Source organism: Marmota monax, unplaced genomic scaffold, assembly GCF_021218885.2.
Source record: "Marmota monax isolate L192 unplaced genomic scaffold, Marmota_monax_Labrador192_F-V1.1 WCK01_AAM20220418_F8-fsc01595, whole genome shotgun sequence".
In the NCBI taxonomy this organism is placed as follows: Eukaryota; Metazoa; Chordata; class Mammalia; order Rodentia; family Sciuridae; genus Marmota; species Marmota monax.
The window spans coordinates 24,682-45,950 of record NW_026693394.1 but is presented as its reverse complement, the minus strand read 5'-3'; the positions used below and the strand labels follow the sequence as shown (position 1 = coordinate 45,950).

Here is a 21,269-nt window from a genome sequence, read left to right as displayed (position 1 = left end):
TTGGTATCAGACCCCCCACCCTAATGGAGCAGCTGACCCCAAAACAATAAGCCCAGAAAATACCCTATTCACATTCCTGTTCCATGCTTATGACTCAGCCGGGATCAATGCACATAAGTAGGCAAATATCAAAGGTTCCAGTTTAGCTCAAGACATTATCAGCATATTTTCTCAACTACTATTGCTGGCAGTATTGTATTGTGGGCATAATAGTGTAGAATAAAGTAAGTCACTGATACCCTGAGTGAGATTTTAGACCTTCCAGAGCCCTGGCCCAACTCTGCTGACCACAGTAATAATTCCACAACTACCAATTCCTCCTAAAAGAAATTTGTGCACTGTTTGAACTTTAACTGTTTGATCTACTATATTCTGAAGTTTCAAGTTTTAGATGCAAAGGTGACTGGGCATGTGAAAATATCTGTAAACTGCAAACAAATAAATTTGCATTCTTTTTCTAGGACTTTTATGGACTATGGTTTCCAACAGTCATTCACAAAAGAGGTTAGAAAAAAAATCCCTGTTTATTCCCAAGAAATCTTTACACAACACTCTTACACTGGCTACTTCACATAAACTTGCCTCAGGGATTTAATTCATAAATCAAATAAATTTCCTGCAGCCTGTACAGTACTGTTGGAATGGCTATTATAATAATCTAAAATTGTCATGTGTGGTGACATATGCCTGAAATCCTATAAGTTCAGGAAAATGAAACAGGGGAAATATTAGTTTGAAGACAGCCTCTTTAACTTAACAAGGCTCCAAGCAACTTGGTGAGAGTCTGTCTCAAAATATAACATAAAAAGGACTGTAGATGTGGCTCAGTGGAATGCACCCCTGTGTTCAATACTCAGCACCAAACCAAAAATTAAAAATAATAATAATAATAAGGATTCCAGTATACAAAAACTTGTAAAAATGTTGGCAACAGCATAAATTTAATAAATATATTTTTGATAAAAGTGTTAACGTTCTTTAAAAAATTCTACATAATCCACTTGTAATAATTTGGGGTAGTAGCACAAGGTTGTACATGCCTGTGCTCCCAGTGCTTACAAGGATGAGACAGGATGATCTCAAGTTAGAGACCAGACTCAAAAATTTGGCAAGGTCCTAAGCATATCAGTAAACCCTGTCTCACAGATAAATAAATAAATAAATAAATAAATAAATAAATAAATAGGGTAGAGTCTGGGTATGTAGCACATTGGTAAAGTGCCCATGGGTTAATCCCTGGGTTCAATCCTCAGTACCACAAATAAGTAAATAAATAAAATAAAAGAGAGAAAGACAGAGATAGATTGAACTTGCATGTAATTTAAATTCTAAATAAATTTTTAAAAATTATAGTTGTATATATAAAGCAATTGAAATCCTTTTGTTGAAGATATTTCTGCCCTTCTATTTTTGTTGTATCTTTATTCACAGTATCTAATAAAAGGAAACAAATGAAGTGTCTTTTAGATAAAAGGGATTATCAGAAAATGCGTTCCAGCTGCAGATTATTCAACTAGTGCCTTTAGAAACTACACACTTAAAATTAAAACTGGTCCCTAGAAGGCAAGACTCAGATACTGGTGTTTTTCAAGTACTCCAAGAGATTTGGTATCTGTGGCCACCTTTTGTCAGACTGTTCTAAAACTCAGAATGAGGTACATATGGGAGGTCAGGATGAGACCACAATACACAGTAATTCTTCAATGAGTAATCTTAACTCAGACATTCGAATAGATGAAAGCAGTGTTGAAGATTAAACCAGATTCTCTGTTTCACTGATTTCTGGGTTATGGATTCAATCCAAACAAATATTAGAAAAGACTTAAGGCTACTGGTTAAAATCTATTTAAAATAGGTACTAAAAATATACCAAGGCCTGGGTGTGTTGGTGCAGGCCTGTATTCCCAGTTGCTGGAGAGGCTGAGGCAGAAGGATCAAAAGTTCAAAGCCAGCCTTAGCAAAAGTGAGGTGCTAAATAACTCAGTGAAACCTCATCTCTAAATGTCTCTAAATGAAGTAAAAATAACCCTGAGACTGAGTCTCAGTAGTTGAGTGTTCCTGAGTTCAATCTCTAGTATCCACCATAAAAAAAAAAAAAAATGTACCAGGGGGCTGGGGCTGGGCTCAGTGGTAGCTTACTTGTCTGGCACTGGGTTCAATTCTCAGCACTACATATAAGTAAATAAAATAAAGGTCTATCAACAACTAAAAAAAATAGCATTTCACATAATGTACCTATTTGTTGACAGCCTTTGACCTCATTTGCTGTGTACTTTAGTCTTTGAGATTGAAGTTGGCCATGCATGGTGGTGCATGCCTGTAATCTCAGCTGCTTCAGAGGATGAGATAGGAGGGTCCTGAGTTCAAAGCCAGACTCAGCAGTGGTGAGGCACTAAGCAACTCCGTGAAAACCTTTCTCTAAGTAAAAATAAAAAATAAGGGTAGGGATGTGGCTCAGTGGTAGAGTGCCCATGACTTCAATCCCTGGTTTTGCCTCCCAAAAAATGGGACTGGGGATATAGCTCAGCTGGTAGAGTGCTTGCCTTGAGGCCCTGGGTTTAATTCCCAGTACCACAAAAAACAAACAAACAAAAAAAAAAAAAAAAAAAAAAAAAAAGAGAGAGAGAGATTGGTCTTTCACGTAGTTTAAATTCAAGTTAGTCCCACTTTTATTTTCCTGCCACACCAGAGAAAGGTGTTTCCTGAAATGTGTGGAATGTTTCTATGGGTCAGGGCCATTTTAATAAAATGGTCTTACATATGAAAAAAAAAAAATGAATTGAGGACCCCTTACAGTTTTGAAAAATCCTTTATTGGGACACATAAACTATCCTATCTCATTTAGGACAGATTAATTCTTTTTAATATCAACTAATTTTATTCTGCGTTTTTCATATGTGAAAAGCTCAGATTGTTGTTAAATATGGCGCCTGGAGCATTTCTCTTCCATGAGCTCAGGTCCAGGACGCACTGAATGGCGCGAACTTTGAATGGCACACCTCCGAATCCCTGAAGTGGTGGGAACTCTCAGCCAATAAAGAAGTAACAGCCCACTCCCCCCTGCTCCTCCTCATCCCCCCCGTTGAGCTCATAAATATCAACACCCCCTCCCCTTCCCCTCCCCTCCCCCTCACTTCCCCGTCCCTCTCCCCCCTTCCCCCTTCCCTTTCCCCCTTCCCCCTTCTCTTCTGTGACAAGTTGCTACAGTCCTACTAATAAAATCTCGGCTTGTTGAGTTTATGGAGCTTTTCCATCATCCCTATACAGATGATAAATCAAATTTTTAAAAAATGCTCTCTAGTTCATGAAGAAAAATGAAATGAAATATGGGAAAATAATCATTGATAATGTTGAAAGTGGAGTTTTGAGATGAAACAAAATTTCTCACTTTGCCAATTGCATCTGGGTGCTTGTCTCACAAATTTTGAAGAATAAAATCTATTTATTTAAGCAAGTAGAAATAGAACTCCTACCATGTGGATGGGGAATGATTCCAGATAAACTCATTTTTGTGTGCCATCTTAAAAGTTTACAGATGTTTTTCAGCAGACATGGAAAAAGTTTATTTAAAATAGGTTTTAGAAAAGGCATCCTGACTACCATATGGGTTCACTTTCATCTTTTCCATGACCCATCTTTCCTCTTGCAACTTCAGCATGGGACAAAGGACTTTGTTGAAGGTGTTCCCAAAAGTGGGCATTAAGGTTTTTTACATTTGAAATAGGCCTTCATGGTGCTCATTAACATATCTTCCAGTTAGCCTCCAGCTGTGGTAGAATGAGGTTCATTATCCTGATTACACTGTCATTTTACTATCCCTTCTACTTTATACTTATTCACTATGAAAAAAGAACCCTGGATTTGAATACGTGAACAGAGAGCTAGAAAACTAGAGGATTATTCTCAGACCTAGGAAGAGCTAAGCTGAAGTTCTGCAATTTATATTGTTGTTCTGAATTTGTGATACTGCTTCCCCTACATTTAAAAAGCTCAGGAGTCATGAGGAGCATTGAGTTAAATTCCAGCATCAGCAACTTAATGAGGCCCTACGAAACTCAAAGGGACCCTGTCTTCATATAAAAATATTTTAAAAGGGCTGAGGATGTGATTCAGTGGCTGAATGCCCCTGGGTTGAATTCCTGGTACCAAAAAGAAAACAAAACAAAAAACAAAAAAACCTCATGAGTAACAAGCTCTAAAAGTACAATCTCTCTTGTGCATGGAAACAACAAATGAAGTTGGGGTTCTCTCCAGATAATTATCCCAGCCTTCACCACACAATGTGGGGACATGCTGGACTCATGGCACTTGGATGCCCACAAAGGGCTTTAGAGACAAGCTGAAAACACCATACAATTATGGAACAAAATGCCCAGGTTTTTAACTGCTGATCTAAGCTTCACTAGACTAGTAAGGGGAGGGGGTGGAGGTTGATCTGCCACAGAGACCCTCTGAAGAGTCCTGTGAAGATGGCCTTAGGCCTGAGCCTACACAACTCTATTTTTAAAACTCTAGTTTCAATCCTGCTGTCTCACCAGGCACACACACAGAGCACTCCAGTATGGCCTCAAACAAGTTACTTCCCCTCAACCTGATAAACAGAGTGAAGCCCCTGGCAGGCTGTCCTAGCCTGATAAGAGAGAAAGGCAAAAAAGATCAGGGTGGAGACCACCAGACCAGATGTTTCTGACCCCAGGGTAAATGATAAGGAGGAATCTGGTGGTAGCTGAAGAAGATAGCAAGGGGGGTTCAAAAGCCCAAAATTTTATGTAAATAATAGAGCTAATGAAGAGGGATTCAGCCAGCCAAAACAAAGATGCACTGGAGCTGGAGAGCCTGATGAGGACCTGACATCCCATCACTGGTCTTCATTTCCAATTTTATTGCAAAAAGCAGTGTGCTTATATAGAACTAAGGGGGAGATGGTAGGGTTTAGATAAATGGCAGGCAACCCGTTTATTGGCAAGTTCTTTCAGATATCAGCTCCGGAGCCCAGGAATTAGTTCTCAGTGGGGCTAAGGTTCCCGGCCAGCGAGGTTCGAAATTGGCGCCGGCGGGAGAGTTCACACGGGCGGGAAATTTTCACGCCACTGCAGAAAAGAAAAAGGTAGGAAGAAGAGGTGCTTAGGTGCCATGTTGGGGTTTTTTCTCTGGGGTATGGCTGCCATTTATACTTTTCCCAACATTCCTCCCTTTTTGTTTTCTTAGGAAGTGGGACGTCGTTGGTCAGATCCGGCTGCTTCCTGCTGTGTGGGGGCACTGTGGGTCCTAGAAAGGGAAGTGGAGGAATGCTCGGGGGGCAGGTCTGGGGATATCGTGGCAGCCAGAAATAAAACCCAGTGGCTATAGACAGCTACTTCCGTAGGGGTGAAGTCTGTGAAAGTTCCCTGAAGTCACAAGTTGTCGATGGCATTGAACCAGTCCTGGATGGAGGAGATTGTTGGTATCAGCCACTGGTCCTGTAACAGAGACTCTAGGAAATACTGGAAGCGTTGCCTGGACATGGCGTCACCAGCACCTAAAGAAGATCAGAGCGAATAAAAACAGAATGAAGATAAAAATTAAAGCAAAGGTCAATTTTTGGCAGAAGTTCCATGTTGGGGGACTGACAGAGAAGAGGCCAAGGGCCATGAGGAAGCTTAGAAGGACATAAAGACTCATGAATCCAGGATGGCAGATTAAGAGGTTCTCCGAGCTCGTTGTCTCCCGCTGTCTGATGTCCGTTGCATTCCATCGTGCCTGGTAGTGAGCTTCAGCACTGAGTGAACTGTTCTCTTGGAGATGTTGGGGGTTCATCGGTCATCAGAGGCTGGTAGTGCCTAAGCAGAAGCTGGTTGAAAGTTTGATTAGAAATTTTTTGTAATTGGGTTTGAAGGAACTTCATTATACAGGGCAAGAGAGCACAAAAAAGGAGCATCCCAATAAGGGGCCCCAAGATAGGTAGTAAGTATGTGGCAAGAGAGGATTGGAAGAACCCCGTTATGGGATTAGAGGAGGTGGGTTTGAGAAGTCGGGTCGATAATTCCTGCAATTTAACAACATTTTTTTCTATTAGCCCAGACTCATTAACATAGTAGCAACATTCCTCTCTGAGGAACAGGCATGTACCCCCTTTTTCTGCAGTGAGAAGATCAATCGCCCTTTGGTTTTGTAAAGCCACTTGTGCCAATGAAGTAACCTGCCGCTGTAAGGAGCCCAGAGACTCAGCAGTGGTATTGAGTTCTTCCTGCAGTTTTTGTTGCAGGTCATTGGATGCCCATAGAGCATGACCTATAGCTCCACCAGAGAGTCCGAGACTTGCCACTGAGGTTGTTAAAGTGAGGCCTACCAGAACCGGCAGAAAGACTGCCCTATGGGTGTGGGAAGGTAGGGCCAGCTGCCGGAATTCGGTGGGAGTATACAAAGACAGCTGAGGAACTACAGTAACCAAGAAACAGGTGCCAGAGACATTGATTGTTGAGGTACTTAAAGACCCGTTGCACCAGAGGAAATGTCCAGGTTGCATAAACGCAGGGCTCAATGGGGTGCTATAGCTCAAGGAACAAATGGGTAAAGGATTCATTGTTGGCAGGTGGAAACAGATGAAAGGAAATGAAGTATTGGTGGAATAACTTTCCCACAGTGGGATATGTGTCACATGTAGGGGTTGTCCTTTCTTAGAGAAATTGTAGGTTTTTGCTGAAATATTTCCTGCCGCTAATGGGACCACTGCTAGAAGTGGACGACTAAGTGAAGCACAGAGAAAGCACTGAGAAGTAGGCACAGAAAGAGGGGTGGAGTTTAATAATCGAAGAGTTTGGTGTAGCAAATTGAGCCATGTGGGAGGGGGGCCTAAGGGGGTTGAAGGCTCTGAATCTTCTTTGGATGGGCTATGGATAAGATCTCAAAGTTTTGATTCTGACTCCTTGATGTGTTCGACTACCTGGGTGGTTGCTTTAGGTGGCGTAATCAGGGTGCGGCCAACAGTCATCCACCCTCTGGGTCTGGCTGAGGTTGTCCGAGCATAGAGAGCAAACACAACATAGTCCCAACGTTTGGCCTTGGGGTCAGGTATATCTAAAGTAAACCATCCATTGTTATCGGATGAAGAGCCTTTATGCCACTTTAGGTAACTAGAAGTCCACCCTTCAGGGTAACCAAGTGAGTGGTAAGAATAGCTACCACGTTCATAATGGAACCTGCATGACCAATAGGGGCACCCATTATATATCTCAGGCCACCAATGACAATAGTCTTTGGTTTGATCAAAAAGGAAGCAAATGAAAGGCCAGTTCCAGCTACCAGGGATGAAGGTCCTTGAAGGTGACAATTTTAGGGAAATAGAGGTGCAGTTGTGGATGAAGCAAGTAGTTGCATCCACTGCGCGGACCTTCTGCATGCCATGTTCTGAGTATCGTTCCCGAAGAGTGAATAAATACATGGTAGGAGAGGAGGGTAAAGGCCAGTCCCAACAGAGCACAGAAAATAAGCAGAGCACAAAAAACAAGCAGAGAGAGAAGACTAGGGTGTTGGGAGAGCTCATTGTGCCTTCTTTAAGAGGAATTGGGCTGGGGGAATACCGTGTGAGCCGCAACTTAAAGGGGTGAGATGGGTGTGGAGAGCAGGAGTAAAGGGGAGGTTCAGGAGGTGATTCTTGGAGTTCCTCTGGGGTGGTTCTGTCGTCAGCAGGTGGGGCCTCCTGCTGATATGGCTTCAACCTAGAAATGTGAATCCAGGGAGTGAGACAGTTTTCTGGTAAGGAAAGTTTGGCGGCGGTGGGGGTACAGAGAATGACAGGATAGGGGCCTTCCCATTTTGGGGCAAGAGGCCCTTTCTCCTCTGGGGTGTTATAATAGACTAGACTCCCAGGTGTTAAGGGAGGAGTGTTTGGAGAGGAGACTGGGTCCGGAAGAAGCCAGTCCTGATATTTCCAGAGTTCCGAGCGGAGATGAAACAAGAGAGGCAAAGACAAATCTCGGGTGAGAGGTCCTTGTGAAATGACCAGCCCAGGGGGTATAAGAGGTCTTCCATACATTATCTCAAAGGGAGACAGTAAAGATGGTTTCTTAGGGAGAGCTCTGATTCGAAGCAAAGCCAAGGGAAGGAGTTTGACCCAGTCTAAGTTTAATTCCATTGTCAATTTGGTAAGGACTTCCTTTAGAGTACGATTTACCCTTTCCACTTTCCCTGAAGCCTGGGGGCGATATGGACAGTGGAAATGCCACTTGAAGGAGAGGGCTTGAGAGACCTTTTGTGTGATCCTAGAAATAAACTCAGGGCCATTGTCAGATTGTAAGGAAGTGGGCATACCAAACCTGGGGATGATGTCTGTCAGTAAGATTGAAGCTACAGTGGAAGCCTTTTTATTGGAAGTGGGAAATGCCTCAACCCAACCAGAGAAAGTGTCCACAAAGACAAGGAGGTATTTAGTGCGCCGTACTGTGGGCATGTTGGTGAAGTCTACCTGCCAGTCAGCAGCGGGAATGTGTCCCCGGGCTTGGTGGGAAGGGAAGGGTTTGGGCCTTAAAGGAGTATGAGAGTTGGTCCGCTGACAGATCTGACAATTAGAGGCTATATTTTGGAGCATGGCTTTGTCAGAGGGGGTGAGGGAGAAGAAGCTCTGTAAAAAGAGGGTTAAAGACTGAGAATTGGAATGGAATAGAGTATGAAGGAACTTGAAAAGATCCTTGTTCTTACTGGAAGAAGTAGGGGCTTCAGATGAGCTGTCTAAAGTGGCCATTATATGTCCTCCAGGGGGGCCATAATTGGAAGTGGTAGCAGCTATTCGTGCCGCCTGGTCAGCTTTGGCATTGCCCTCAGTGATGAGAGAGCCGTCCTTCTGATGGGACCTACAATGGACAACTCCCAACTGGGTGGGTAAGTGGGAGGCCTCTATCAGATTGGTTATAAGAGCCAAATTAGTGATCGCATTACCTTTGGTGGTAAGTAGGCTTCACTCCTTCCATATTGCAGCATGGGATAATAAGATATGGAAGACATATTTTGAGTCAGTATAAAGGGTGAGGGATTTGCCTTGTGCTAGAAGGCAGGCACGAGTGGCTGCTATAAGTTCAGCCTGCTGGTTGGTAGTTCCTGAAGGCAGAGCTTTGGCCTCTATAATCTCAGTGGCTGAAACTACAGCATATCCAGAGTAATGAGTGCCGTTCTGCCTAAAGGAACTGCCGTCAGTGGACCAGATAAGGTCAGGCTTGGTGAGTGGTCCCTCAGAAATGGAAGAATGACAGGGGAGGAAATCATCTAAGGTTTCCAAGCAATTATGAGTTGGTGTGTTAGACGTGGGATTCATTGGGAGCAGTGAGGCAGGGTTCAGTGCAGAGCAGGGGAGGAAAGTAATATTAGGGTTTTCCAGAAAGGAAGTGAGGAGGGACAGAACTCTGGATGGAGGAAGGGTTTGAAGGCCCTTATAAGCTAAAAGATCCTTCAAGTGATGTGGGGAGTGGATAGTTAAAGGGGCCCCAAAAGTCAGCTTAGAGGCTTCTTTGTGTAAAATTTGTCCAGCAGCCAGAGCTCTTAAGCAAGGGGCCCACCCATGGATGGTAGGGTCTAGTTGTTTGGACAAATATGCCACAGGTGCAAATGTAGGCCCATAGTTTTGACCTAAGACCCCAAGTGCTTGTCCCCCTTTTTCATGGACATATAGATGAAATGGTCTTGAAAGATCAGGAAGGTGAAGGGCGGGTGCCTTTAGGAGGAGTTGCTGAAGCCTGCGGAAGTGGTAGTTGGGGGAGGAGGCAAGAGATTCACTAGGGGGTCCCTTTGCTAGGTCATACAGGGGTTTGGCTAGAAGAGAATAATTTGGGATCCAGGCCCTAAAATAACCTGCTAGTCCTAGGAATGATAGTATTTCGGCTTTCGTATGGGGCACTGGAAGATTAGAGAGGAGTTGCCTCCTATCCAGTGTTATTTCCTTTTTCCCAGGTGTAAGACGAAAACCAAGGTAGGTGACAGAAGACTGGGAAACCTGGGCCTTGTGGGGAGACACCCTATATCCCTTATCTGCTAGGAAATTGAGAAGCTGGGCGGTGTGGGATTGAGAGTGTTCCCAAGAGGGACTACATAGAAGAAGGTCATCGACATATTGAAGGAGAGTAGAGTCAGGACAGGTGGGGTGAAAGGATGTGAGGTCCTGGGCAAGAACTTGGCCAAAGAGATGGGGGCTATCCCTGAATCCCTGTGGGAGGACAGTCCAGGTAAGCTGACGAGAATGGCGGGTGTGAGGGTCAGTCCACGTAAAAGCAAAGATATCCTGAGATTCTGAGGACAAGGGAATAGAAAAGAATGCATCTTTTAAATCTAGGACCGAGAAGTGGGTAGTAGTAGCAGGGATCTGAGAGAGGAGGGTGTAAGGGTTGGGCACTAGTGGGTGGATGGGGACCACAGAGGAGTTGACAAGGCAAAGGTCTTGAACCAGCCTGTAGGACCCGTTAGGTTTCTTAACTGCCAGAATGGGGGTGTTGAAAGGAGAGTGTGTAGGCCTAAGATACCCCTTTCATAATAAATCCTGGATGATGTGTTCTAATCCTAGGAGGGCTGTGGTTGTGAGTGGATATTGTGGTTGACTAATATATCTTGAAGGGTCCCATAAGACAATATGAATAGGACTGCATTTAGCCATAGAGGGTGTAGTTGTGTCCCAAACCTCAGGGTTAACTGGTTTAGATAGTTGTGGAAGAGTGCATGAAGGAGGTGTATCTGCCCCTAGGAACATCATGAGGAAATGAGAGGTAGGAGAGGTGTGGGGTGATATGTGAGTGGTGACTTTCAATAGTGAGAGTATGTCCCTTCCCAGAAGGGGAATGGGGCAATGGCTCATAACGAGAAAGGAGTGTGTGAAGGACAAAAGGGATCCCTGCATATAACATGATAAGGGGGGGGGGGTTTCGAGGGAAAATCTGTTTACCTCCTACCCCGACAATAGGAGTTTTTGAGGGTGTGGTAGGACCCCAATACTCCCTCAGGACCGAAAAAGCGGCACCAGTATCCAAGAGGAAGGTAATGAAGCGTCCATCCACCAGGAAGGTGACCCTAGGCTCTTGCTTTTTGATGGTAATAGTCGGGAGGGAAGGCCCAGGGCTCCGTCAATCCTCCTCTGCCAAGCCCAGGAGAGGCTGGGGTTGCCGGGCAGCTGACCAACCTCCCTTCCGGGTTGTTGGGCAGTCTGCCCCCCAGTGTCCCCTTTGATGGCATTTTGGGCAGGGGTTGGAGGGTGTCCTCGGTGAAGGACAATCCCTGGCCCAATGTCACTCCTTACCACATTTGAAGCAAGCTCCAGGGGGTGTCTTACTAGGACGTCGTGGTGATGACCTTGTCTGAATGACCTGGGCCAACATTTGGAATTTGGCATTTTCAGCCCTCTGCCTACGGCGTTCACTTTCATCTTCTCTACCATGAAAGACCTTGAAAGCGACAGCGAGGATTTCAGTCTGAGGAGTAGCAGGGCCCTGTTCAAGCTTTTTAAGCTTGGCTTTAATGTCAGGGTAGCTTTGGGCCAGAAAATATGTCATTAAGACATGACGGCCATCAGGGGTTTCTGGGTCAAGGTTTGTGTACTGTTGAAGGGCCTTGGTTAGTCTATCCAGGAATTCTGAAGGTGTTTCCTCCTTCCTTTGTATGACCTCCTGCACCTTTTGAAAGTTAACAGCCTTGCGGGTGGCCTTTTTTAGGCCCGCCAAGAGGCAGGATGTAAAAAGGTCACGAGACTGTAAGCCTTAAGGGGGTTGTAATCCCATAGGGGATCCTGCTCTGGGACAGCATGAGGGCCCGTGGGGTGGTTAGGATTGGTCCTATGATTTTCATCAGCATGGGCTTGGGCTAGCTCCCAGACCCGTCGCCTTTCCTCGGGGAGAAGTGTATTGGCCAAGAGCATGTAGATGTCATGATGAGTGAGGCTATATGCTTGTAGGACCCATTGAAACTCCCGAATGTAAGTGGTGGGGTCAGTGGTGAATGAACCTAACTTCCTCTCTAGCTGAGTAATGTCCGATATGGAGAAGGGCACGTGGACTCTGATGACACCCTCGGGACCAGCTACCTCACGAAGGGGTGCGATTGTCTTGGGGGTGGGAAGGAGTCCCTTAGACCTGGTAACAGGAGGACTGAAAGAGGCAGGCAGCGGACTGGAAGGAGAGGGAGGGGAAGGGAGTGTCTCTGTGGAGGAGGAGGAGGTGGATCAGGCAGAATAGGGCGGAGAGGAGGGGGATGAAACGGAAGGCTGAGGATCTGTGGAATCAGGCAGAGGAAGAGGAGGGTATAGTGGGAGAGAAGGGGCAGATGGGGCTGGGGGATAAGGTGGGGGTTCGTCTGCTGGGTCAAATGAGGAAGAATCTGAGAAGTCAGGAGTAGAAGTAGGGGAAGAGAGGGGTTTGCAAGCAAGAAGGACCTGAGAGGGAGGGCAGGAGGAGCAGAGAGCAGGGTGCTGTGCGAGAAGGCTAAAACCTTCAACGCAGGGAATCTCCCTCCACTTTTTCAGACGCTGGCAATAGTTAAAAAGGTCCCGGAGGAGGTTTGGATCTAAGGAGCCTTCTGGAGGCCAATGATTGCCATTATCCAGTGGATATGTAGGCCAATCTTGGGTACAGAATTTGATTAGAAGTTTGGGCTTGATGTCTGGTGTGAGGGAGAGTGTGGCCAGATTTTTTATTAAACATTTGAGAGGTGAGGCTTCAGGTATAGACGAAGAGGTGCCCATAGTCACAGGGAAAGATGGAAGAGAGAGAGAGAATAAGAGTAAGCAAGAGAGACAAAGGGAAAACCCGGGCTGGACCGGCTTCCAGGAAGCCCAGGGCGAATGGGGGTCAGGTGGGCGTCCCCAAAATGACCAGCCGTCGCGAGGAAATACAGAGGGCACTACCTGGTCGTCACCAGTGAAGTGCGATCTGTGAGACCCAATGGGGTCGGAGCCACGGGCAACCTGACGTCAGGAAAGTTTTCGACCGCAGTGGAAGAAGTCAGTAATGAAAACACAACTCCGGCTCCGGCAGAATGCAGTTCCAGGCCGGGAGTTCAGTTTTCCCGAGCAGAGAGGCAGCTTCAGCCAGACACAGCAGCCCTGCAGGAAACAGCAACTCTTAGCTGGCAGCGGCAGCGGCAGCGGCAGCGGAGGAGGAAAAAAACCACAGAGCCTCTCGTGTAAACTCAGAAGCCTCACGCCCCAAAGGGAAACGGATCACCAGAGGGTCCACTTCAACCAGTAAAGGTCTTAGTGGGGTGGATTCCCTCTCCCCCACCGGGCGTCTGGAGTGTGCCGGACGATCACGGTCACAAATCCAGCGATAGCTCGAAGGGAGTTGGCGAGCCGGGGTCAGGGGATCCTTACCACGCCAGATCAGTGTGTTGAGTGCAGGCAGCAGGAGTCTGAAAAGAGCGGACCAGGGCGGAGTGTCTCGGCGGAGCGGGGACGGGGCTCTTGTTGGAAAGAGCTCACCCGTATCCGAGTCACAGCACCAGAATGAAAGAATTCCCCACGCAAAGACACTTCGCCGGGAGAATTCCAATTTTATTGCAAAAAGCAGTGTGCTTATATAGAACTAAGGGGGAGATGGTAGGGTTTAGATAAATGGCAGGCAACCCGTTTATTGGCAAGTTCTTTCAGATATCAGCTCCGGAGCCCAGGAATTAGTTCTCAGTGGGGCTAAGGTTCCCCGCCAGCGAGGTTCGAAATTGGCGCCGGCAGGAGAGTTCACACGGGCGGGAACTTTTCGCGCCACTGCAGAAAAGAAGAAGGTAGGAAGAAGAGGTGCTTAGGCGCCATGTTGGGGTTTTTTCTCTGGGGTATGGCTGCCTTTTATACTTTTCCCAACAAGAAGAGCCCTGACTCCAAGTTTGTAGAATACATTCTACATTTGGCTAGAGTAGGAGTAAAATCGCATTACCAAATTTCTGTACACAGATAAGGCTAAAGGACTGCTGATATTATATCACTAATTCTGCCTTTTGTAATAGACGAGGTTTATACAGCTGTTCAGTGTCAAAAACTATTTTGAATATCCCACAAGTACTCTGTGTGTGTGTGTGTGTGTGTTTATATGAGTGTAGTGCTGGTGGTTAAACTGAGAGAATTATTATTCCTGAGCTATATCCTCAATTTTTTTTTATTTTTTTTTTTTATTTTGAGACAGGATCTTACAAAGATGCTTTCTTGTGTGCCCACAATTTTTAAGTACATATCAAGATCAAATATGACTGACCCCAAAACAAATCTTATCTCCTTTAGGAGCCATGATTCATCACTATTTTTAAATTCTCTTAAAAGTTAACTAGTGACATTTTTTTTTTCAAAAAGGGGGATTTATACACATATGGTGGCTCATGTCAGCAATCTTAATAATTTGGGAGAATGAAGCAGAAGAATCACAATTTCAAATTCAGCCTAAATAATACGAGAGAGTCCTAAGCAACTAAGCAAGACTTTGTCTGAAAACTAAAAATAAAATAAAATAATATACAATTTTTAAAAGCCTGGTGATACAGGGGTTTAGGAGAACTACCCTGGGTTAAGTATTAATTCCTCTCCCCTTAAAAAAAAGAAAGAAAGAAAGAAAGAAAAGAATTTAAAAAAAGAAAAACAAAATTTTTACATCTGATGAACTCTTTATTCAATGGGGATAATATGTTTGAGAAAAACTTCTAAAGCTTATAGCAAGGACTTAAAATAAACTAGGGAAATTGCTGAAAGTTCAATTGAAAAATCAAGAGCAAGCAATATTTTTTAAATTTCTTATCAGGAGAAATTTGAAAACAGGCATATTTCATTTCAGTCATGATGAAAATGCAGGATGCTATGGAAACTGCAACAAAAGGACTGTATCTGTATCACAAAAGTTTTGTAAATGGAGAATATGAAACTACATTAAAAAAAGTGAGGACGAGACAACATTAAGGCTATATATGTAATCTAAAATAAATAATATACTAAATCTCCACTATACGAATTTTAACTAGGAGTTTGTCTACAAAACAACACAATACTCCTTGCATAAAGCAGAGGATTTGTGATAGTCTCAAATTAAAAATGATTTCACATCTGTGGCTGTTGTGCAGGGGCTCATATAACAAAAGCAAGGTTTGGAGCTCAAGCAGTTGAAAGAAGATGTGGGATGGTAGGCATACTACTTTTGAAGGCAGCAATAGCCCATAACCAGCCTCTAGCTTCTATCCTTCAGCCCCCCAAATTATTAGATAGAACTTTTTTTTTTTTATGCAGGTCAAAGAAGGCACATCAACAACATTTTACTGATGTAAGAACATGCTCACAAACAAATGTTTTTGACCTTGAGTACATAGCTTGAATATGAGTGGGAGGTTTTTTTGGTTTGTTTTTTAATATTTATTTATTTATTTTAGTTTCGGTGGACACAACATCTTTGTATGTGGTGCCGAGGATCGAATCCCCGCCGCACGCATGTCGGGCGAGCGTGCTACCGCTTGAGCCACATCCCCAGCCCCTTGAATATAAGTGTTTATGACCTTGGCTACTTGCTAAAAATACAGCCCTCTGGAAGCCTGGCCAGGTACTAACATACTTAGTGTTTTTTTGTCCTTAAATGCCTCATGGCATTGAGCATTTTACAACTTCTACTGTAAGGAGTAATGCTAACCTCTCCATTCTTAAGGTGCAACACAGAATGATGTTTATCTCTAATTCTTACAGACAAAAAATAATAATCTTGCTCTCTTGCCACCTGCGTAAATTATTTTTTAAGTCCACCAGTTCTACTTAACAGGTAAAATGGGGTAAACTTGGATACCTGGGCTGGCCATGCCAGTTGTTCACTGGAGCCATTGGCTGCTGTTGTTTCATTTTATGCATCATCCATTGACTGGACTTGAAAGCCTTCATTCTTCTTTTTCTCCCCAGACTCCATCATCACAATGGGGAAGCTGATGGGTATTTTCAAAATACAGAGATCTTACTCTACCGGATGTACTTTGGATTCCTAGACTTCTTGATTATCTTGCAATTCCTCATTCTAGTAGTCTCTCATACACTTGCATCAGTTTTTGCTGTCAGATCTAGAGAAACCATTCATCCCATGGCCAGAGCAGCTGCACATGACTCCTTTCACTACTTCTCCAAATCATCTATGCCACTGCTGCCACTTTTTTCTTTGGCCAGGGCCTGGGGCCTGGGCTTCAGCAATCCATTGATAGTTCAACTTCCAAGGTTCATGTTTGCCCACAGTGCAGTCAGAATCCTTATTTCTGTTTACAAGGGACTCATTCCATTATGTCACAGCTCTCCATAGGAGTTCACTCTAATAGGACTGAGGCAACTAAGTGTTGTATGCTTCTTGGTGTCCATAGGTGCCACTACTCCCCTAACAATCTCCATTAATCTATCATGACTGAGATATCTCTCACCTGCAAATATTCTAAAGACTATGCCAGTTGCTGTGTGGGTGTTGAGACCCAGGATGTAAAATTTTGGTCTCTAGCAATTGAGAGATATGAGGCAGAGTTGGCAGTGTAGTCATGCTTATGCAGAGGTAACAATAGCTCCCAGGTAGCCCAGAGCCTTCAGCCCTCAGACTCCTGCATCATTCTATAGGCCTTTTCATATATAGGCCAGAAAACAAAGGTGCAGGATCAATATTTTACACAGTGAACACATGCTCAGAAGAAAATGTTTGACAATGAATGCATACACTAAATCAAGTTATTTATTACTTGAATAAATGATAATAATATTAATCATCATCATCATAATAATAATAACAGTAACCTGTTGGAAGCATCAACAACAGAGTAGCTATAGTCATGTCTGGCCTTTCCAATGATCCACCCTTTTAGGATTCATATTCAAAAAATCTACACACCTGAAGTCTTCTGCAATGATCTATTAGCAAGGAGGTAAGAGCTCTGCATCCACAGGCCTCAAAAAAATATGTTGTATTGTGATATGACTACAACACAATCCCCCTGTCTAGGATTACTAAAAGCCATCTCCAGATGGTATCTAAACAAGCTCATCATTCTTGCAACATGTCATTGATCAACTGCTGTATGGCTGCATCTAATTTTTACATAGTTTCTTCTTATTCAGTGATAGATATCTAATTCACTAAACATAGGCTGAATGTCAGGATTTAATCACATGTGGAACAGAAGTTATGAGAAAAAACATATTGTGCCTTATAGGTACTGATTAAATTTTTATTAATTTAAATTTAAACTTTAATCTCTTGACAGGCTTTATTGAATTAATAGAAATATGTGTAGACATCTATGCCTTTAATGTTTGATGATATTCTCAGCGTACCCCATACTAAAGAAGAAAATTGAAATCACAACCCTGCATTAGGCTAAAGACAAAACTTCAAAATATATATTTTTAAATGTTTAGATTCCAGTTTCTGGGTTACTGATGATCTGATGACCTAGAGTCTTCTCTCCAGTGATACCAATCTCTTTTGGTTAAAGTATAATATCTAAAATGAAAATGGATCTGTGTCCAGAATCCTGTGAGAAACAGAGTCCACTTTTGTACACTTATGAGATGTAGATGGCTGCTCTCTCAAAGTGCAGAGTCTCTCTCCTGTTCTTTGGCCCTGAGAGAATGTTATTTGGTATGTTTATTCCATAACCTATGACACAGAACTGAGTTGTCCATTTTTTTCACCTTGTTGAGGTCAGGGTATTTATGGATCTCAAACATGGAATATAACTGTGGTGAACATAGATATCCCTGAGAGGTCAAGAGTGAATTTTAGGAATCACCTCACCTCGGCCGCGGGGCCCCGCCGCCGCGACGGCGGCGGAGGGGGGGCGGGGTACGGGCGGGGTCTGGAGGGGGGGGGCCCCGCCGACGGTGGAGCCGCGGTTCGCTCTCTGAGGCCGTGGGACGGTGACTGCGGTGGACGTGAACGCTCCTAGCTCGCTCCCTCGGCGGCTCCTGGGACCCCAAGATGGCGGCGGCGCTGAGGCGGCTGCGGGCGCTGGGCCGGCGGCGGCGGCGGCCACTTTCACTCACTGAGAGGAGCGGAGCAGGGACACGGGTAGCCATGGCGGGGGGGAGGAGAGGCGCCATAGCCAGGCCAGAACAATCGAGCCGTTACTCGGCTGGCTTACCCCCGCCCCACCCACGCTCACTGCTACTCGCCAGCCCGTGGCCGCTCGCAGTGCCGCTGTCGTCAGTCTCGTGCAGTTCGTACCCCGCGGCTGCCGCCTGACGCCCCGCGTGAACCGGGGTTCGGGGGGAGACCCTCATCCATGCCATCTGCGTGCAGATTGGTTGGGGCTGGGACTGGCGAAGATTGCCGAAAGGCGGCGGGGAGGAGGAGGAGGATGTCTTCGCTAGAGTGAGCAAGCAGATCTCGGGGGAGCAAATCTCGCGAGAGCTCTTAGATCCGCAACCGCCAAAGAAAGAAAAATCAAAGCCATTGGTGGGATCATTCTGACAGCCAGCCACAACCCAGGAGACCTAATGGAGCTTTTGGAATCAAATTTACTGTTTTTTAACATAGAACCTGCTCCAGAAGCAATTACTGATAAAAATTTCCAAAGCTATCAAACAGTATGAAATTTGCTCTGATCTGAAAGTGGACCTTGGTGTTCTGGCCAAGCAACAGTTTGACCTGGAAAACAAGTTAAAGCCTTTCATAGTGGAAATTGTGAATTCAGTGGAAGCTTATGCCTCAATGCTGAGAAATATCTTTGGTTTCAATGCACTGAAAGAACTTCTTTCTTGTCCGAACAGGCTAAAGATCCATATGGATGCCATGCATGGAGTTGTGGGCCCATACGTAAAGAAGAATCTCTGAAGAACTCGGCACTCGGCACCCCAGAAAATTCAGCAGTTAATTGTGTTCCCCCTGGGGCTGGGGATGTGGCTCAAGCAGTAGCGCACTCACCTGGCATGCGTGCAGCCCGGGTTCGATCCTCAGCACCACATACAAACAAAGATGTTGTGTCCGCGAAAACTAAAAAATAAATATTAAAATTCTCTCTCTCTCTCTCTCTCTCTCTCTCTCTCTAAGAAAAAAAAAATTGTGTTCCCCTGACCCCAACTGACCAAGAGGAGACTATGAAGTCTGGAGAGCATGACTTTGGGCTGTGTTCAATGGAGATGGGAATCAAAACATGATTCTGGGCAAGCATAGGTTCTTTGTGAACCCTTCAGACTCTGTGGCTATCATTGCTGCCAATATCTGCAGCATTCCATATTTCCAGCAGACTGGGGTCTGTGGCTTTGCACGCAGCATGCCTACAAGTGGTGCTCTGGACTGGGTGGCTAACGCTGCAAAGATGGCTTTGTATGAGACCCCAACTGGCTGGAAGTTTTTTTGGGAATTTGATGGATGCAAGTAAACTGTCCCTTTGAGAGGACGAGGGCTTTGGCACTGATTGTGATCACATTTGTGAGAAAGGTAGACTGTGGGCTATCCTTTCGGGGCTCTCCATTCTTGCCACCTGCAAACACAGTTCAAAGCATATTTGCAGAGATCATTGGCAAAAGTATGGCCTGAACTTCTTTACGAGGTATGATTACGAGGAGGTGGAAGCAGAGGGTGCAAGCAAGATGAGGAAGGACCTGGAGACTCTGATGTTTGCTCCTTTGTGGCGAAGCAGTTCTCTGCAAGTGACAAAGTCTACACTTTGGAGAAAGCTGATAACTTTGAATTCAGGGACCCCATGGAGAAAGCATTTCAAGAAATTAGAGCTTGTGAGTCACTTTTGCAAACAGTTATCACATCATCTTCCAACTAAATGGCACTGGGAATGCAGGGCCCACCATTCGACTATACATTGACAGCTTTGAGAAGGATGTTGCCAAAATCAATCAGAACCCCCAGGTCATGTCGTGCGCCCCCGCCCTCCACCCCAACTTATTTCTATTGCTCTAAAAGTGTCCCGGTTCCAGGAGAAGACAAGATACACTGCACCCACTGTAATCACCTAGGAAGACCTGCCAGATGCTGTATGTCCTTCCATCCCAGGACCTATCCATGTCATCTGATTGAAGAATATGGACAGAAACAAAGTGTATCTACCCAGATTTTTAGGATTTGATTTTTCCATTTCATAGTTGTTGATAAACAGCACATTGCAAAGCACTTCCAATTGAGTCCCCTCGGGAGCTGTGTGAGAGAGGGAAGAGGACCCACAGGTTTATGTCCGTTCCTTTTCATGCCCTTCTAGAAGCACTGAGGCTGTGTGGGTATCTCTCCTTAGCATCAGACACTGTTTACACAACAGTGCAAGGTGGAGGCTGAGCATCAGCGAGTGAGGCCAGCTTTCTTCTTTAGGATGTGCCTACAAAATGACAGCAGAAGTTCCATTCTCCTTGATGAATATTTCCCCCAGTTTACTGTCTACATGTAATCCAACAAAATGTAATTTCCGGTGCCTTCTCTCCAATCAGTTTTCCTCTAAGTGAGACATACTTGTCTACAGATTCTGACTTGTTTTGTAGCACAGTCCCATTTGCACAGATATTTTGGTATATTAAAGCAGAATAAGAAACAAAAAACAAACAATAAAAAAGGCTGGGGATGTGGCTCAGTGATTAATTACCCAGGTTTAAGCCCCATTAATCTCCCACCCTCCCCCAAAAAAATCTATTCTTAGTGATTTTATAGTCACTATATTGTCTTGAATTTATTGCTTCTTGTCTAACTGCAATTTTGTATAATTTGACCAACTTTCTTTGCAAAAATGCCCTTCCTATAAAAGTTCTTGATTTATTCTTCATACAAGTTGTTTGCTAATTCTATCATGAATGTCTTCCTTCAGACTACTACTTACCTTTTCACTTTCTTCAGAATATCCTCTTTAAAGAAAAATTCTTGATTTTAATACAAAAAAAAAAAAAAGAGTGAATTTTAGGATGAAGCTTGAAAAATACATTTATTTATTAGTCAATTTATATTTTCAAAAATAATAATATTTTGGATATAGTGCTTTAAATTATTAAATTGATTTAAGCTGTCCTTAATTTTTATTATGAATACTAGAAATTTTTAAATGATACTAGTGCATTATATTGTTTTTTCCCTCTGGGAAAATATTACTGCCTTAGGTCATTGCTTAGAAGTTTAAAATAAAATTTGCTTTCTCATAAGACCAGACAGCACAAAAGTTAAATGAAATTTTAAAGTAATTTTGATAATTTTTTTTTCATAAAAATATATATTTTGGGTGTGTGGGAGACCTTGCCTCTTGGTTTTATTTTCCACATTGGGTTTCTCCCCACTGAAATGAAGTTTTCATCACATGAGAAGAACATCACATAGTCTTTTACCTTTCCCCCTCTCACTAAGGTGTGGCTGTAG

At 44.2% G+C, this 21,269-nt stretch overlaps 1 pseudogene; it reads left to right on the top strand.

Annotated features, from left to right (window-relative positions):
- Positions 1-18,008: 18,008 nt before the first annotated feature.
- LOC124101203 (phosphoglucomutase-1-like) lies at positions 18,009-20,507 on the top strand (annotated as a pseudogene).
- The last annotated feature ends 762 nt before the right edge of the window (positions 20,508-21,269 follow it).